Raw genomic sequence first — 17,891 nt, forward strand, 5'->3', positions numbered from 1 at the left:
AAGCACAGTTATGTAGTTTATATGAAAGTTCCTGAATGCAAAGTATTGTTTCTATGAAGCTGAAAGGGTAGGTGCATTTGAAAAGTATTTGATGATTAATCATTAAACTATTCTGAAACCAAGTTCAGTTTCACTTCCTGGCATCTATGCTAATAGCCTGATGAGGTCATGGTAAGATATCAGACCTCCAAAACACAATGAGTTTGATGTCAAGGTCATGTGGACTTTCTAGATAATAACAGCAAGGCTGAAATAGTTGAGAACTACATAACTGCAGGGACATATGTGCTGTTCTTGATATACGTATATTATGGCTTATTTTGTTTTGTATACAGCCAACTCGTACGAAAAACATGGCAGAACTGTACACTAAAAAGTACAGTGAATCATCATTAAAACGTCATAATGGCTGCCCATTTGCTACCGGGCCAAGTTCAAGGTTCTAGTTTTGGTGTACAAAGCCCTATACAGCTCGGGACCAGGATACCTGAAAGACCATCGTACCCCTTATATATGCCCAGTCGATCACTGCGCTTTGCAGGTGAGGGCCTCCTGCAGATACCACCTTATCAGGAGGTTCGTTCTGCACAATATAGGAAACGGACCTTTAGTGTGGCGGCACCTACCCTGTTGAATTCCCTCCCCTTAAATATTAGACAGGCACCATCTCTGTTATCTTTTCGGCGCCTTTTGAAGACTTTCCTCTTTCAACAAGCCTTTTAAGTTGAGACCTATCCCAGTCTGCATCTGTGTCAGAATTGTTTAATATGTTTTTTAATAATGTTTTTAACCCTTTTTTAAAGTTGTTTTTCTAAAATGTTTTTAATGCTGTTTTGTTTTAATGTTAAGATCTGTTTTTATGATGTTTTAAAGTGTTTTAGTGCTTTGTTTGCCACCCTGGGCTCCTACTGGCAGGAAGGGCGGGATATAAATTAATTAAATAAATAATAATAATAATAATAATAAAATACAAGACAAAAATGACCAACGATCAACAGAATTCTTTAGAAATGTTTGATGAATCAAAAATGTTTTCAACATGATGAAACAGCAGAACTGTAATTCCCCGTCTAATAAGAACAGTGTTCCAAAATACTGGTGCCACTATGCTGACAGCCTTGGTTAAAGTAGACTCTATATGAATGTGTGGAGCAGTCAAGAGGGCATCTCCAGATTATCACAGTGATCCGGCCAGTGTCTAAGGTACAAGATGGGTACAATAAACTACTACTACTACTACTAGATGGGAATGAAACCACAGAAGCACAGTACCACCAATTCCCATCCCACAGAGCCAGTCCAGGAAGATACTGTGGTTCATGGTGTCAAAAGAGGCTGAGAGATCAAATAAGCATAGCAGGGTCACACTTTCCCTGTCCCTATCCATATCTCAATAAAGATCATCCATCAGAGTGACCCAGACATGTTCAGTCCTGATTCAGATACAAGCTAATCAGTATTTTCCAAGAACATCTGCAGTTGTCTGACTGCTATTCTCTCAATCAGCTTGCCAAAAAGAAAAGTATTAGCAACTGGTTGATTATTGTGCGGAACAGCTTGATCAACACTTGTCATCTTTAGGAGCAGCTGTATTAATGTCTCTTTTAAGGCTCAAGGCATCACTCCTTCTCACAGTTGTCATTGGTCCCAAGGAGAACCTTTGGCAGGATTGGGAGGATGAATAGTGGAGTACAGCTGGTGGGGAGAGGATTGCCAGTACTGATGAAAAGAATGAAGAAGGCACAGAGGAAGTGCTTCCAGAAGCATCTGGGCCTTTTAATGGAATTTCTGAGAATGGGCCAGAAAACTCCCCTTTGCCTGAACGGGCCAGTGAAGAGGCTTCACTAGCACTCAGCCCGGTCCTGGTTGTTCAACAGACGATAATGACCCAAGCCAGACTGATTCTCTCTCAGAAGGAGAATTTATATTCCTCCAAAGTCAAGGCAAAGAACCAAATAGCAATTAGATAAAGTGTTTTCTGCGTCTAGATGGAACCTTTGCCTTGCAGCACAAGCCAGAAAGTGCCAGAGTTAACTGGTAGAAGAAAGCATCTGCCCATTTCTTTGATATATGAGTAATTGAGCATGTTTAGATTGTTGTGACGTCTGCTGTTGCCTGCACATATCCAGTTTGTTTCTGAGAGATGCCTAGCTTGTTAATGCCTAGTCTGTTTTGGGAGATGCCTAGTCTGTTTGTATCCTGAATCAAGCCTAGAAAGCCCAGTGGTGAATTCCTGTACTGACTTCTGGAATAAAGCTTCATTCCAAAAAACCCAGTCTTCGAGTCCAGAGTCTGCTTCTTTGGTTGGCTGCCAGGACAATAGCAAGGTCTTCACTACTGTCTGGGCCCACATAGTTGACCCTTCTCACCTAGTTTTAGTCAGCCAAAGTTGGCAAGGGCTTGAGAGTGCATGTGGATGTACTTACTTGTACTTACTAGCAAGCATCTTGTATACATTCTCAGGCTTAATCAACTGACAGTGATCCCAGAAAGCTAGGTGTAGTATCTATAGATGTAGTATGTAGTGCCTCATCTGGATTTGCTATAGTATCACATCTAGATCATTGCAGAGATGAGTGATTTTACCCGCAAAGTGCTTTGCAAAAGACTCACAGCAGGTAATTGAAAAACCTAATACTACATTAACTGAAGCAGATGTCAAAAGACCCCAGACAACCTTGAAAAGCTCCACTGGACAGCTTCTTGAGGATGTGATGGTGTCAGTGAAATGTACCTTTTTTACTTCCTGCACACCATGCCGTAAGTGTAGTTTACGTGTGTGTGTTTGGATTTGCTGAGACTTGCACTATTTGCAATCTAGCAGTCAACCAACCTGTTGTAAAGCCCTTAATTCTTTGAAATATCATGGTGCTGCGTGGGCTCCAAAGCATCAGCCAGGGTGCTCAGGAGCTGTCATGTTGATAGGCCACCTCATCTTGCCATTCCATTACTGAGACTAGAGCATTGACAGGATGGGCAGCACTACCCACTGGAAAATTCCCATAGTATTCAGTCTCGGAGCACAGACCATCCATATAGGTCTCCCACTCTGTGTGCGTGTGCGCACATGTGTTAGAAGCTGCAATTCCAAACTTTATCTTAGACAAGCATTTGGCCATTACACCAAGGTAACCACACAGATGCATTGTGAATTGCTTTTTTAGGTCCTGTGAACTACATATAGTAAGGATATAAGAAGAGCTCTGCTGGATCAGGCGAGTGGCCCATCTAGTCTAGTATTCTGTTCACACAGTGGCCAACTAGATGCCCATGGGAAGCCTGCAAGCAGGACCTGAGTGCAACAGCACTCTCCCCTGTACTATGAGAAAGACTCCATGGGCAGCCTGAGGGGTGTTTGGGGAGTTGGCACTACTTCTTGTTTTAATTTTAAATTGGTGGAAGTGGTCCTACCTGTTGTGTGAGGATAGCCATAACTTTCATGGGGCATTGGACTTGTCCCTGTTGAAGTTGATACTGGACTATATGGACTTTTGACAATCTTTATATTCACAATAGCAGATTGCTTTCTGTAGTTTTTTTTAGCATTCCAGAAGTTGAATCCCTGTCGCATAATCATTCCTGTGGTGTTGGTTGTTTTAGTTTCAAATCCTTTAGGGAATTTTACAATTCTTCTGGCAGAGATGCAAAGATCTGCAATGAGACTTGAGACTCTTCCTCTCTCACCCCCCCCCCCGGTATCCCACATTGATTAACGGACTTCTCTCAATATGAAAGCATGTCAAAATTAGTTTGCCAGTGGGGGGACTGCCATGGAGTGGCCAGGGGGCTGCCAGAAACCTTGGTGTGTCTATAAACTTCTTGCATGGATTCATCAGATGCCACAAAATGTTGACAAATTGCTGTTGATACTGGACATGGAACTTTTTTCATTGGGTACCTTGAATTTGGAAGGCAAGAGCTTTAAAGAAAGCAACTTGTATCATCATCATCATGATGACAAGAACCATAAAAGTTACTCTTGTTTGGGGGCTTATTCACGAGTTCTATTTATGTTGGAGATTATCACAATTGTCCCCAGAGAAATATATGTTTTTTCTGTGGCATTTAAATGTATGGTACAGATATCGTAGAGCTTTGTGGGGTTGTCTTGTCTGTAATTAATCACTTAGCAGAAAATACCCATATGTGTAATGTGTGTACACTGCAAATAATCTTCTGTCTCCATCCATCTATCCACCACACAGAAATTCCACCAGCTGTTAACTTGCATCTAGACAAGAGGGACCAACACAAAATACCTTTTAAAAACTAGAATTGGAGAATAAGTCAGCTGGAATTGAAGAAGCGTCACATTTAAGCTGTTGCTCAGCTGCACTTCCTGTGCATATCCACAGTTGTTGAGGGGGATGTGTCGCATACACCTTCAGTGGATTAACTTGGCACCTCTGACAATGGCTATTCTTAGCATCGCAACTGCACCACAGTTCTGCTGTTAAATCTCTCAGAACAGTACTGCATGTACAAGACAGCACTGAACAACAAAACTGCCTTAGTGATGAGTTAAGAGAGGAAGGAAAAGCACAGTGGTGGTACTATTTACATATGCCAGTCCAGGTTACAGGAATGCTTTTTGTTCTTTCAACTTCCATACTGTTGAATTCACTTATCCTTTGGGCAATCTGTAAATATGGGTGGTAGGGTAGAATCAGGAAGTCCACAGTAAATCATGCAGGCATATCCTGCACATGTTTTGAGAAAAGATGAGTTAAAGTGGGGATATGATAGAGGTGTATAAGCTTATACATGGTGTGGAAAAAGTAGACGGAGAAGTTTCTATGCCTCATAAGACTAGAAGTAGTCATCCAGTCGAGCTGAATGGTGGGAGTTTCAGGACAAACAAAAATAAATATTTCTACACACAGCATGTAATCCAACAATGTATTTTACTCCCTCGGGATTTGGTGATGGTCACAAAGTTGTACTGCTTTAAAATGTGATGAAACAAATTCTTGGAGGATATGGCTATCAGATTACGGCTACAGATAACATGATAGCTATTTACTGTCTCCAAGATCAGAGGAACTTTGTTTCTGCTCATGTCCTGCTTGCAGGCTTCTCATAGACAATTTGTTCACAGCTGTGAGAACAGGATGCTGGACTAGATGGGCATTTGATTGGATCCAGTAGGGGGTCTTATGTTCCTACTCAAAAGTAAGTGTCATAATGTTCAGTAGGGGCTACTTCAGCCTTCCTCAACCTGATTCCCCTAGATTTCTCATCCACTCCTCCTAACATGTTCAGTGATTAGAAGTGATGATAGTTGTAATCCAAAACATCCAGGCTGGGAAGGTTGGCTTCCTCCTAAGTGTGCATAGTGTTGCATCCTTAACTTCTTGATATACTTTTCTATATACTGCAGCTTATACATGTGCCTGAGAGCCAGTGTGGTGTAGTGGTTAAGGTGTTGGACTATGATGTGGGAGTCCAGGGTTCGAATCCCCACACAGCCATGAAGCTCACTGGGTGACCTTGGGCCAGTCACTGCCTCTCAGACTCGAATACATCTGAATACCACTTACCATGAAAACCCTATTAGTAGGGTCGCCCGTAAGTCGGAATCGACTTGAAGGCAGTCCATTTTCCATTTCCATATGTGTGCCCACCTTTTAATAAATGATGTTATTTACATGTATTTTGTACTTGGGTTTCAAATACAGAATAGTAAATGTATGAAGCTGCCCTGAGAGGAGCCCACATTGAGTGGAAAAAGTCTCCTAGATCTGTCATCAAAGCCCATCAGGAACACAGTTCAAATTAAGTTTATCAATTTTCTTTGTTTTTCTCAGACCCCCCCTCCCTGCCTTTTTGGTGCTATTTGCTTCTGAATCATAAATGCTGGCAGCATGTTCTTACCTCTGGGTATGAACTTTGGGGGATTTTGGAGTGATTTACAGGGATAGCACCATGCAGGATAAAATCTGCAGTGCTTGCTCTAACTTCCTTGTTGCTTACTTCTACAGGCTTGTAAAGTTCTTGGGCCCTTTTGTTCACCTATTTTTAAAACAACATTAACCAAGCACTGGTGACAATTACAAGAATCTGCCCAGATTTATTTATTTTTACTTTGTGTTTATTACATTGCTGTGAGTGCTGATTGACAAATTTTCAGCGCACAGTGTTTATTTTTTTGTTTCACTTTTTGCTTGTGAAGGAAAATAGCCTGAGTGCTTTTGAAAAATTGTGTGAGAGGCTGGCAGGGAGGTCCATAGCAGGAAATGAATGACCCTTTCTGGCTTGAGTAGAATGTTGCTTTTGTAAGCCTAATGGCAATTTTTGACCATTTGGTATTAGGACACCCCCCCCCAAGCTAGCTCCTTTTCCTACTCATTTAATTTATTTTATTGCAACATATTAACCAGGTCAGCCTGCAAACAGCAATAGCTATTTTATGCTACAAAAACTGTTTTGCTTTTGTCCTCTGAAGAATGCAACCATGCCTATATTAATGTAATATATAGCCACGACAGTGGCTATATACTATAGCCAGTGTGGATTTTTCACATTCTGCAATGTTAAATTGAAAATACCCCCATGCCATTCTGATGCTTCCCATAAGATCATTTCAAAACAAAACCTTACAAAACGTATAGTCCTGAACTCAGAAACGCTTGCTTAACAACCCTCCTAATTTTCATGGTGATACACAAAACAGTCAGAGAGAATAGAAAGTTCAGTCTAAAAAGAGCGGGGGAAACCCCAGAGCCGTTTTGGACTTTTTTCTCTCAGAGTTCTCCTAATCTGTTGAAATTCATTAAAAATCAACCATGTTCACAGAGTACCTGTAATCCTATTACTGACCTTGCCCCATACTCTGACCTTCATCTTCTGCAGTTTAAAAGTTAAAAAAAAAAGCCTGGTTGATTTTTAATTAATTTAATAAATTGTGCATTGAACCGAATGATAGTGTTGGGCATGCTCAGTAAGAACCAACTGTCAGTGTTCTAAAAGCCAGAGTCACAGCTGCTTGGCTTGGCTAATCAGGGGGCCACATGGACACCAGACTTTGATTTCATGTGAGACAGTCATGGCTTCTCCCAAAGAATCTTGGGAAGCGTATCTTGTGAAGGGTGCTGAGAGGAGACTCCTATTCCACTGACAGAGCGGCCAGAGTGGTTTAAACGTCAGCCGCTCTGATTGAAGCTCTGTGAGGGGAACAGGGCATCTCCTAGCAACTCTCAGGACCCTTCACTAACTACACTTCGCAGGATTCTTTCAGAGAAGTCATGACAGTGAAATAAAGGCCTGATGTGGATGTGGCCAGGGACAGCTTTGGTTTAAATTTGGGTGGAAGGCTGCGTGTGCCTGCTGTAGAATGAAAAGGTGGGGGAAACGCTGAAAAGCAATTATACTGTTCACCATGCTTTTCTTTTGGAAAGGAAAGGGGTTTCCCCTCTGCCCAGTGCCCACCCACCCAATCTCCTCCCCTCTTTGCCCCTCCCCTGGGTCAGTGTTGGACTACGACCTGGGAGACCAGGTTCAAATCCCCACACAGCCATGAAACTGACTGGGTGACCTTGGGCCAGTCACTGCCTCTCAGCCTCAGGGGAAGGCAATGGTAAAACCACCTCTGAATACTGCTTACCATGAAAACCCTATTCATAGGGTCGCCATAAGTCGGGATCGACTTGAAGGCAGTCCATTTCCATTTCCAAACATGATTGAGCAGAAATAAATCCCACTGAACTCAAGTATGCAAATGATCAAACCCACCCTCCCTTCTCCCTCCTATCCGCTCCCTCTTGCTCCTTCCCCCTTCCTTTGCTCCTCCCAATCCCCTCCTTCCCCTTCTTCCCCCTCCCCCTCCTCCTCCCAATGGTTAGCTTTACCTATCTTAAGCATAATTGCATGGGAATAAATGTCATTGAATTCTATAAGCATGCAAGTAATCAAACCTGCCCTCCCCTTCCTTTGACCCCCTCCAGTTCGCTCCCTCCCACACCCCCTCGGTCAGTTTTACCTATACTAATCATGATTGCATAGGAGTAAATCCCACTGAACTCAATAAGCATTCAAATGATCAGACATGCTTTCCCCCTCCTTCCTCCTCCCCTCCCCTCTTCCTTCCTCCTCCCCTCCCCTCTTCCTTCCTCCTCCCCTCCCCTCTTCCTTCCTCCTCCCCTCCCCTCTTCCTTTTTCCTCCTCCCCTGCCCACTCCAGCCTGCCCTCCCTCCCTCCCCCAGGTCAGTTTTACCTATCCTAAGCATGATTGCACAGGAGTAAATCCCACTGAACTCAATAAGCATGCAAATGATCAAACCTGTCCTTCTCCACTCCCCCTCCTGCCTGCTCCCCTCCCCCTGCTCCCCTCTACCCTTCATTCCCTCCCTCCTCTCCTCCTCCCCATCCTCTGTGGTCAGTTTCACCTATCCTAAGCATGATTGCATGGGAGCAAATCCCACTGAACTCAATAAGCATGCAAATGGTCAATCCATTCTCAGCAAACTTTCACAGGACCCCATTTCTTACTTCCCGGATTAAAAAGCAGAGAAATTCACTAATAAGCGAAAAACTTTGCAGTTGAAGAACGTACCTATAGCCCACAGATATTTCTATCAAACTTTAAAAAGCAGGGAAATTGGGCAGCTATAGTGAATGCACCAGGGGAGCAGAAGACCTGACCTCCTCTCTGAGATATTGGACTGCCCTACAAATTTTTCAAAATGCAAACACCATTTGGGTTGGTCTTTCACAGTCCAATCCACTTCCTGTGTAGCTGGGAAGAATTTGGTAACATGTGCCTCTGAGCATATGGTGAGCCCAAATAATAGAAAGAAGACATGTGCTGCGCTGATCTTGTTTTAGCAGGGAAGAAGCAACATTATTAAGACAGTTGATACAGTTCAGATGGTCACTTTAAATATGTCTGATTTCCTTTGCAATTGTAGTGAAGTTTCCTATAGGAAATCATTTTCTTTTGTTTCTATTTCTGTGAATATGTGAAGTACAGCAACACTTTGCAAAATTTGCACTAAAAAAAACTCCAAAAATAATAGTGGAACAATGGCACTTATTCTGCAGAATAGTCTCCAGTGGACATCAGGAGTGTCTTAATTTGTACAAGATAAAACAGTGGGAGGTGAAACATATTCTAGCAAAATTATAGGTGTGCCCTATGTTTTTAATTGACCGTGCCCACCTTGCCTTAAATGAAGGGGTTTAAACATAGCAGTCTGAAAACATGCATCCTCTTTTTTCCAACAGCTAGAGTCATTGCTGAAGTAGCAACATATTGTAATCTGTCTGATTTTACATCAAACTCTAGTTTCAGATTCAAATGTTAATACACTCAAAATAGAAATAGAACATAACCTCCAATTTGAAACACAAAAGGCTGTCTTCACCATCATATGACACTGATGAATAGAAAAGCTTTGAAATTAATAAAAATAAATTTGACACAGATTTCTGTGATGAATAATGAGGGAAATAAAATTTTTGTAGATTAGATTTCTGTAGAAACATTAGTAACACAGGAATGAAGCAAAGTAAGAACACCAACAAACCTAGAAAAATATAATTCTCCATCTTTGGAGATGGCAGGTGTTCCCACCACTCAACATATGCTCAGAGGCACATGTTACCCAGTTTTTCCAAGCTACACAGGAAGTGGATTGGACTGTGAAAGACCAACCCAAATGGTGTTTACATTTTGACAAATTTGTAGGGCAGTACAGTATGTCAGACAGGCCCTCCCTTAGCATGTGCGGGGCCTGGGGCAAAAGCATAGTTGGGGGCCCCCCACATTCTTTCTCTCTCTATATATCCTTTTCTCCAGGCAGCAGCGGAGACTTTGTATTTCGGCTGCTAGGAGCTTGCAGCTGTGGCTCCCTTTTTTGCAGCCTTTGTTGGCGGCGGCAGCGGCTTTGTATTTTAGCATTTCTCGCTGTGAGGTTTTCTCTTTTCCGGCTCGCTACTGCAGCCGTCAGGAGACTGCCGCTGCACCTCTTCCTCCCCGCTCGTTTCTATGCTCCCCTCAACTCGCTACTGCGGCCGTGAGAAGGACGCGGCTCTTGCTTTTATATGCCGATCGCCATGCACAGGTCCCTCCCAAAGCGCGGGTCCCAGGGCAACTGCCCCACTTCCTGGTGCCTAGGGGCGGCTCTGATGTCAGATAGGAGGTCAGGTCTCCTGTTCCCAGGGTGCATTCAGTATGGCTGCCCAATTTCCCTGCTTATTAAAATTTGATAGAAATAATTGTGGGCTATAGGTACGTCAGGACCTTAAACTGCAAGGTTTTTTACCTATTAGTGAATTATTCCATAGATAACCATGTTGAAGGAGGATATTGGTATGCCCGAATTTAGACTGACATCCTCCAGGCAATATTGACTATCACAGTTTATTGATTTACCACTGGCCAGCTTTCAAATCTTTCTTTTCTTAAATAGAGTTGATAGGGTTTTTTCCCCTTTTGTTTTTGGTTTAAATGATTCACAGCCATGACATAAGCTTGCACCTCTGTATCAGGATTTTATGTACCAACTCTTTTTTAATAACTGCACAGTTACTGCTAAGATTAATCTCTCTTTACAAAGAGTTCATCTTTCCTAAAGAGCCTTCAGCGCTGATTAGGGCCACAAATACCTCATCAAAACAAAGTTGGCTGTGTTGAATGCACTGTGAGCTTGCAATTATTGCCCTTTTAATGATGCAGTGGTGTATGCTTCCAGCTGTGCAGCAGCAGTGCATGGTCCCTGGCAGCTGTTAGATAGCTCATCAAATAGCTGTTGAGCATCATCCCCAATTTGTCATAAAACTAAACATGCCACAAGGGTTAGGAGGCTATTGACTACTTTTCCTGTCTTGCTTCACCATAGCTACCTTCTGACTTGGTAATTAAGGAGAGGAGTTATTGTTGGTTTATGGCGGTTTCTGTTTTTCTTCCTTACTTTACAAAGGGAACTGCTACCACATGCCAGTCTCTGCCAGGCTTGTACAACTTGCAACATGCCAAGCTGAACTTGGTAGGCAATAAATGCCTGAAAGCCATGTAGTGTGGTCTGTACAACCTGTAGTCATTGATTAAAATTCCACCCATGTTTTGCAGTCCACTGGAACACAGTAAACCCCATACTTTGGGTACTTATCAAGCACTTGGCAACTCCATTGTTTTTACACTTCCTTAAGGGAGCTAAAACAGGTGACATATTGTGCTCCTGTTGGGACACCATACATGGCTGGTGTGCTGAGTTTGGCTTCTTTGGCTAATGTAGTCCCAATGGGGAAGTGCTAATGGTTCTCATGCCAACAACTGGGGAAAAAATTGGTAAGTACCATAGCTCAGTGGTAGGGCACCTGTTCTATGTGTGAAAATGGAAATGGATTGCCTTCAAGTTGATTCCGACTTATGGCGACCCTATGAATAGGGTTTTCATGGTAAGCAGTATTCAGAGGGGGTTTACCATTGCCTTCCTCTGAGGCAGTGACTGGCCCAGTGAGCTTCATGGCTGTGTGGGGATTTGAACACTGGTCTCCCAGGTCGCAGTCCTTAACCACTATACCACACTGGGTCTCTCTTTTATGTATGAGTGTATGTATTTATTTTATTTAGCTGTTTACCATTTTTAGGGCCTAAGGCCCTCTGAAGATGATTCACAATTAAAAACATAAAGACAATTTATTGATTGATTATGTATTATTTGATTTATATCCTGCGTTTCTTCCCAGTAGAAGCCTAGGGCAGCAAACAAAAGCACTAAAAACTTTAAAACATCATAAAAACAAACTTTAAAACACATTAAAACAAAAATATATTTAAAAACGTTTCTTAAAAAAAGTTTTCAAAACATTTTTAAAAAGAAAGTTTAAGAACATATTAAAAAGCAATTCCAACACAGATGCAGACTGGGATAGGTCTCAACTTAAAAGGCTTGTTGAAAGAGGAAGGTCTTCAATAGGCGCCGAAAAGATAACAGAGATGGCACCTGTCTAATATTTAATTTAAAACATAGAACAACAGCTGTCTAACACAATACATAGATAAGACTGCAGCAACTGAAATTATAAGCCAGCTTTTAAAAGTAGATTGGAATAGCCAAGTCTTTTAAGTCCCATTTTAAAATAGCTAGAGAAGGCCCTGGGTTCAATCTCCATTGGAAAAGATCAGGTGGCAGGTGTTGGGGGAAAGCCATGCCTGAGACTTTGGAAAGCTGTTTGTTACCAGTCAGAGTAGATAATACTGGGTGACCTAGTATATATTTTATTTTATTATTGTTACATTTATATCCCACCTTTCCACCAAGGAGCTCAAGGTGGCATACAAACATGGTTCTCTCCCTCTTGAAGTAGGTTAGGCTAAGAGACAGTGACTGGCTCCAGGTTACCCAGTCAGCTTCATGGCTGAGCGGGGATTTCAGTCCTAGTCTCCCAGGTCCCTGTCCGACACTAACCACTACAACACACTGGCTCTTAGGTGGCTATGTTGGAAGTTCTGGACTTGCAAAAGGACTGCTGCATGCCCTAAAATCTTCCACAGAGTGAAATCTTAGCAGGAGTTATATTAAGCGATCTGATCATCACACTGAGCTGTTATTTAGTGGAAACTGAGTTGGTTCTCTCTCAAAACAAGTGCAGGGCTTGGACCTAGGATTACAGTGCTGGGGAAGAATAGAAATTAGAGTCTCTTTGAGCTGTCTGATGTTCACTGGTCAGATTTCATGAGACAATGAGAAGCAGGCAGCAGTTCTGCCAAAAAGCAACCATATGACTGATAACTGACTTGTTCTTCTCTGGCTTGATTCTAGTTTTCTGGTTTCTGCCTTTGAGTTCCTCACATGGTTTATTCTTCTAGGGCCTAGGCTAAGATTTCACACTTTGTGTTGCCGCAATCCCAGGTTTATTTATTTATTTATTTATTAAATTTATATCCCGCCCCATAGCCGAAGCTCTCTGGGCGGTTCACAACAGATAAACACCCAATATACAATTAAAACATATATCAAACAAATTGAAAACTAAACCTAATCAAACACATAAGCAACTACAAAACTCAATACTAAATATTAAATGTTAAAAAAGTATTAAATTGATTGAAATATTAAGATGTTAAGAAGTTATCAAATATCAAAAGGTTATCCCTTGGCTGTAGTTTAGAGTCTGATCATTTGAATCTAGTCCGATTTTGATCCCTTGATGCTGATCACAGATGCCCCCTCTAGGGAGTATTCCTTAAGGTTTGTTACACCGCTTGTAGCAGGAAGGGTTATAATTCACATGTCATGCCAATGGCCCTGATGGTTTTCTGTTATATTTATGGGAGTATATTCTTGGCCGTAGAATAGATTTACTAGCAGGCAAAAGAACGTACTTATAGCCAACATATATTTCTATCAAACTTTTAAAAGTAGGGAAATTGGGCAGCTATAGTGAATGCACCAGGGGAGCAGGAGACCTGACCTCCTCTCTGAGATATTAGACTGCCCTACAAATTTGTCAAAATGCAAAGACAATTTGGGTTGGTCTTTCACAGTCCAAACCACATCCTGTGTAGCTTGGAAGAATTTGGTAATGTGCCTCTGAGCATACGGTGAGTGGTGGCAACACCTGCCATCTCCAAAGATGGAGAATTATATTTTTGTATGTTTGTTGGTGTTCTTCTTACTTTGCTTCTTTTCTGTGTTACCACTGTTTCTACAGAAATCTAATCTAGAAAATTATATTTCTCTTATTATTCATCCTAGAAATTTGTGTCAAATTATTTTTATTGTTTTAGAATACATTGACCAATAAAAAGGCATATGATGGTGAAAACAGCATTTTCTGTTTCAAACTGGAGGTTATGTTGCCTATAGTGTTTAGGATAGGTGAAACTGACCACGTGGGAGGGGGAGGGGAGAAGGAAAGGCAGAGGGGAGGAGGGTGAAAGGGAGCAGGCGGGAAGGGGAGAGGAGGAGGAAGGCAGTTTTGATCATTTGCATGGTTATTGAGTTCAGTGGGATTTACTGTCTTGCAATCATGCTTAGGATAGGTGAAACTGTATATGGTGTGTATATATGAATTATATATTTCCCTTTACACACAGGCTGTAGCATTAAATTTGTTTAATGCCAATTGATTTGTTTTACGAAATATATTGCTTGTCCTGAAGTATTGTTGCTTCTTGTTTACCTTGCTTACTCTTTGTTTTTGCCAACCTTTTTAGGAATATTGAGCTTAGGTTATCCTCTGTTTTGGTGGGTGGTCCAGATTTCCTTAATGGCCTTTTCAGATCTCCAGTTGTTGAACCCCTAAGCAACCCAGTGTTATGTAGCGGTCAGGGTACTGGATTTAAACCAGGGACATGGAGGTTCAAATAATTGTTCAGCCACAAAGCACTCTTAAGTAACCTTGGGACCATGCCCATCTCTCAGTTCAGCCTACCTCATAGGGTTGTTATGCCCTGAACTCTCTGAAGAAAAGCCGAGATAAAAAGTGAATAAAAATAAAGAGAATAAAATGTAAGAATAACTAAGAAGCATCTGTGAAATGGAGAAGGTTTTGGGGGGGCTGGAACTGGCAAGAACCAGGTACTTACAACATTGCATTTCATTTGATTGAAAAACCATCTACCAATGCTCACTCTATCATAAGCAGCTGTACGCATTTGCTGTTGCATCCTGTTAGTGACAAAGCAGAAGAGTTCCGGTGACAACTCTCATTAAGCTGGTATTCCTGGCGAAAATGTCTTTGCCACTTAGACTTCCTCCTTGCAGTATGTGCTGTTTCTGTCAGGCTCTGCTGTTATTTATAGGGCACCTGTCATGATCACATTTAGAGAGAGGCCTTGACTGGGTTTTATGCAAGTTCTGTGTTTTTGAGGGGGATTCTGCCTGAACAAGGAATGCACTATGCTGCAAATCTTATTTTATTTTGTGGGAGCACATATTTAAATATGGCTGACATGTTGCACATTGTAATATTTTCTCCAACTTGTAGAATGTATGTATTTATTGCCCATAGCCTAGAAGTGGATGGGCTGTGTGCCAGTTAAACATTATGTAAATTTTTATCTTTAGTGCTTCAGACCAATGGAAGTGTAATTATTGATACTTCGACTCTGTTATAGCATATTTCAATGGTAAAGAATCAGTGATTGACATTTTGAGTTACTCTGCACTTTGTGTTAAATCTCTTGCATTAATGTCCCAGAGTTTAATTTATTTCAGTATTGGAACTGATGACATTTTTCTCCATCTTCTTAGAACCTGAGGATGGAGACAGTTGCAGTTCTTCGGAGATCTGAAGGTGATTTGAAAGAAATAGTTGTTTACAGTGGCCTGGGTCAGATAATCATTCCAGCCTTCATAAACCATAGTTTGTGAGGCCATGAAAGAGTCTTGGTGCCGAGCACTTTCCCCCATCATTCCTTCCTTCCCCCTTCCCATCATATGCCAACTTTAGTGCACAGACTTTCGTTTACAGTACATTAACCCTAAAGTTCCCTGTTATGTCCAAACCGGAAAACTCTGACTTATGCTTGTTAACAACCATAAAAATAAAGCCAGGCTGACAGATGTTGATGGTTTTTGTGTTGTCTCGAAAACAAAATCTGTGTGACCGAGTCCACAGCGGGCCAAATGAAATAGATATGTACATAATGAAAAATTAAACCTATCTCAAATCAGTTTTAGCTCACTGAAATCATTATCTGGAATCACTTTCAGCTCACTTTCAGCTCTAATCTGAATGGATTTTTAGGGATTAGACCCCATAACATCTAGGCTTTGTGTGGTCCATACACGGTTTGTGTTCCATCCTAAACCTATTCACTTAAATTTTATCCATGTGGCTTTAGAAAGTAAGCTGAGTGATATATCGAGTTGTCTAAGATAACATTATTTTTATTAACCTTAAATATATTTCTCAAAGTATATTTATTAGGTGGTATTTGTAGCCTTACTTAAAGGGCAGAAACTGCTTAGGCTGCACAGTCTTTGTCCAATCCTGCTTGTCTTATACTAGCTTGTGTCTTAGCTTGTGTCTTAGTTTGCCAAGTGTGATTCTGTGTCAGCCAAAACCTGACATAAAACCTCTGGTTAGATTTCTGGTAGGAGTGGGCTAGGCAATGATGTATTGCCATAGTAATGATATTTGCAGGAGTGGCTGCATGCGGAAGGACAGCAAAACATTCAAACGTACAGGATAGTGAATATGAAAATGCTGCCCTGGGCTCCAATTGGGAGGAAGGGTGGGATGTAAATCTAACAAATAAATAAAAATAAAATAAACAGCCAATTAAACTGTGGTTGCTGGGGGAAAATGTTTCTGTGGGTGTCTCTGAGCGTGCTGGGATGCTTATGAGGAAGGGTGGGATAGAAATTTAATAAATAACCATGTAAAGAATATGAAGGGTGAAGAACTGTTCAGAGCTTTTGTTCTGATAGTGAGTGAATGAAAGTTTGAAGAATTAGAAAAAGGAAATGTCCAGGAAGAACGACTCTGAGAAGATTTAGACCTGCTCATTTTTGCTAGCCATGTTGATGCACAAAGTAATTGCTTTGTGGAATAATGTGGGCGAGATTATACCTGGACTATCTTAATGTGACCTTTGCAGGATAATGTACACTTGCAGGTTGTCTTCACAGATTCGTTTGGCAAGGAGGGAAATTGAGGAAATGGCATAATCTGATCTATTTCCCCTTCAATCTTATCCTTGCGGACTGAGGCAATCTGGTAGCAGCGAAGTCCACTTCATTTCTGGGAGCTGCTATTAAAATAAGGGCCACTAAGGGGCCCTTTGAGTTTTAATTTGTATGATCTTTAATTTGGCATTTTTTAATTAGTTCATTTGTGGATTACATGTTTTAGTGATGCAAATATCTATATATTTCTTTAGTCTTGTTTTGGATATCACGGAGGACAAGGCTATTAAAGGCTACTAGATGCGATGACTGTGCTCTGCCTCCACAGTCAGTGGCAGTCTGCTTCTGAATATCAGTTGCTGGAAACCGCAGGGGGGGAGAGTGCTCTTTGCACTCAGGTCCTGCTTGCAAGTTTCCCATGGGCAACTGTTTGGCCACTGTGAGGATAGGATGGTGGACTAGATGGGCCATTGGCATGATCCAGCAGGCCCTTCTTATGTTCTTATGCTTGTTTTAAGACAAATGGGGCAACCTTTGCTCTGTCTTTGCTTGCTTTCTTTTTTGGAAGAAGCCTCTGCATATGCGTGTGTGATGGTGTGTGTACTTCAGTATAGTGGAATCATCTTGACAGAAATGCAAACAGTTAATCAATGAGATGTAGGGCTAATGCTACACTGTCAGTATCTTCCATTGGGAAGTGTCAGCTTTGAAAATTGCCTCAGCGAGACATGTGGTGACCTTGAATGTGCCTCAGTTCTTTACAGTGTGCAGAAAACAAAATATTTAACTCTGCTTTGAGATTTGTCTCCTTTATCGTTTGAACTTGTGGGCTGGCAATAGCTTTTCTCCAGATTACATTTTTGTGCCTGAGGGTTACATTGCCTTTAAGCCTGTCTTGTGCTATTTGTGTTTACATCTTATAGTTGTGAAAATGGGAAGAGAAAGAGAAGAAGCATTTGTAATATGAATGAACATACTAGCCAATGTTGGTTTTACACTTTTTCATTATAAACCCGATTGAAGCAACAGCTGCTTTTAAACTTTGCTGTAATGCTGTTTACCAACTTAAAAAAAATCTTCTGGAAGTAATAGAGTTTGCTACAATAGATTTTAAATGGCTTTATGATACTGCTAGTAAATATGTGTTTGGGGAGATATTAAAATGTAGATCATTGATCTGATAAGGCATAACATCATCTTCAGAGTTATTAAGGTGTATTGGATGAATGAATTTGCAGTTTCTACAGCAACAGATACAGTAAAAGCCTGCATGAAATAATGCTGGATGCAGAGGAAGCATCCTTAATTGTC

The 17,891-nt window shown here is 41.4% G+C and overlaps 1 protein-coding gene across 13 annotated transcripts in view; it reads left to right on the forward strand.

Annotated features, from left to right (window-relative positions):
• SEMA5B (semaphorin 5B) overlaps positions 1–17,891 on the forward strand; it is a 585,589-nt gene that overhangs the window by 143,483 nt on the left and 424,215 nt on the right. For 2 of the 13 annotated variants that reach the window (XM_061609094.1, XM_061609096.1), the window contains exon 2: positions 15,201–15,243. The exons of the other annotated variants lie outside the window; for them this stretch is intronic. The gene's annotated coding sequence lies outside the window, so the exon portion shown is untranslated. The remainder of the gene's footprint in view (positions 1–15,200; positions 15,244–17,891) is intronic. 13 annotated transcript variants of the gene reach the window in all.

This window comes from Rhineura floridana, chromosome 2 (genome assembly GCF_030035675.1).
Source record: "Rhineura floridana isolate rRhiFlo1 chromosome 2, rRhiFlo1.hap2, whole genome shotgun sequence".
In the NCBI taxonomy this organism is placed as follows: Eukaryota; Metazoa; Chordata; class Lepidosauria; order Squamata; family Rhineuridae; genus Rhineura; species Rhineura floridana.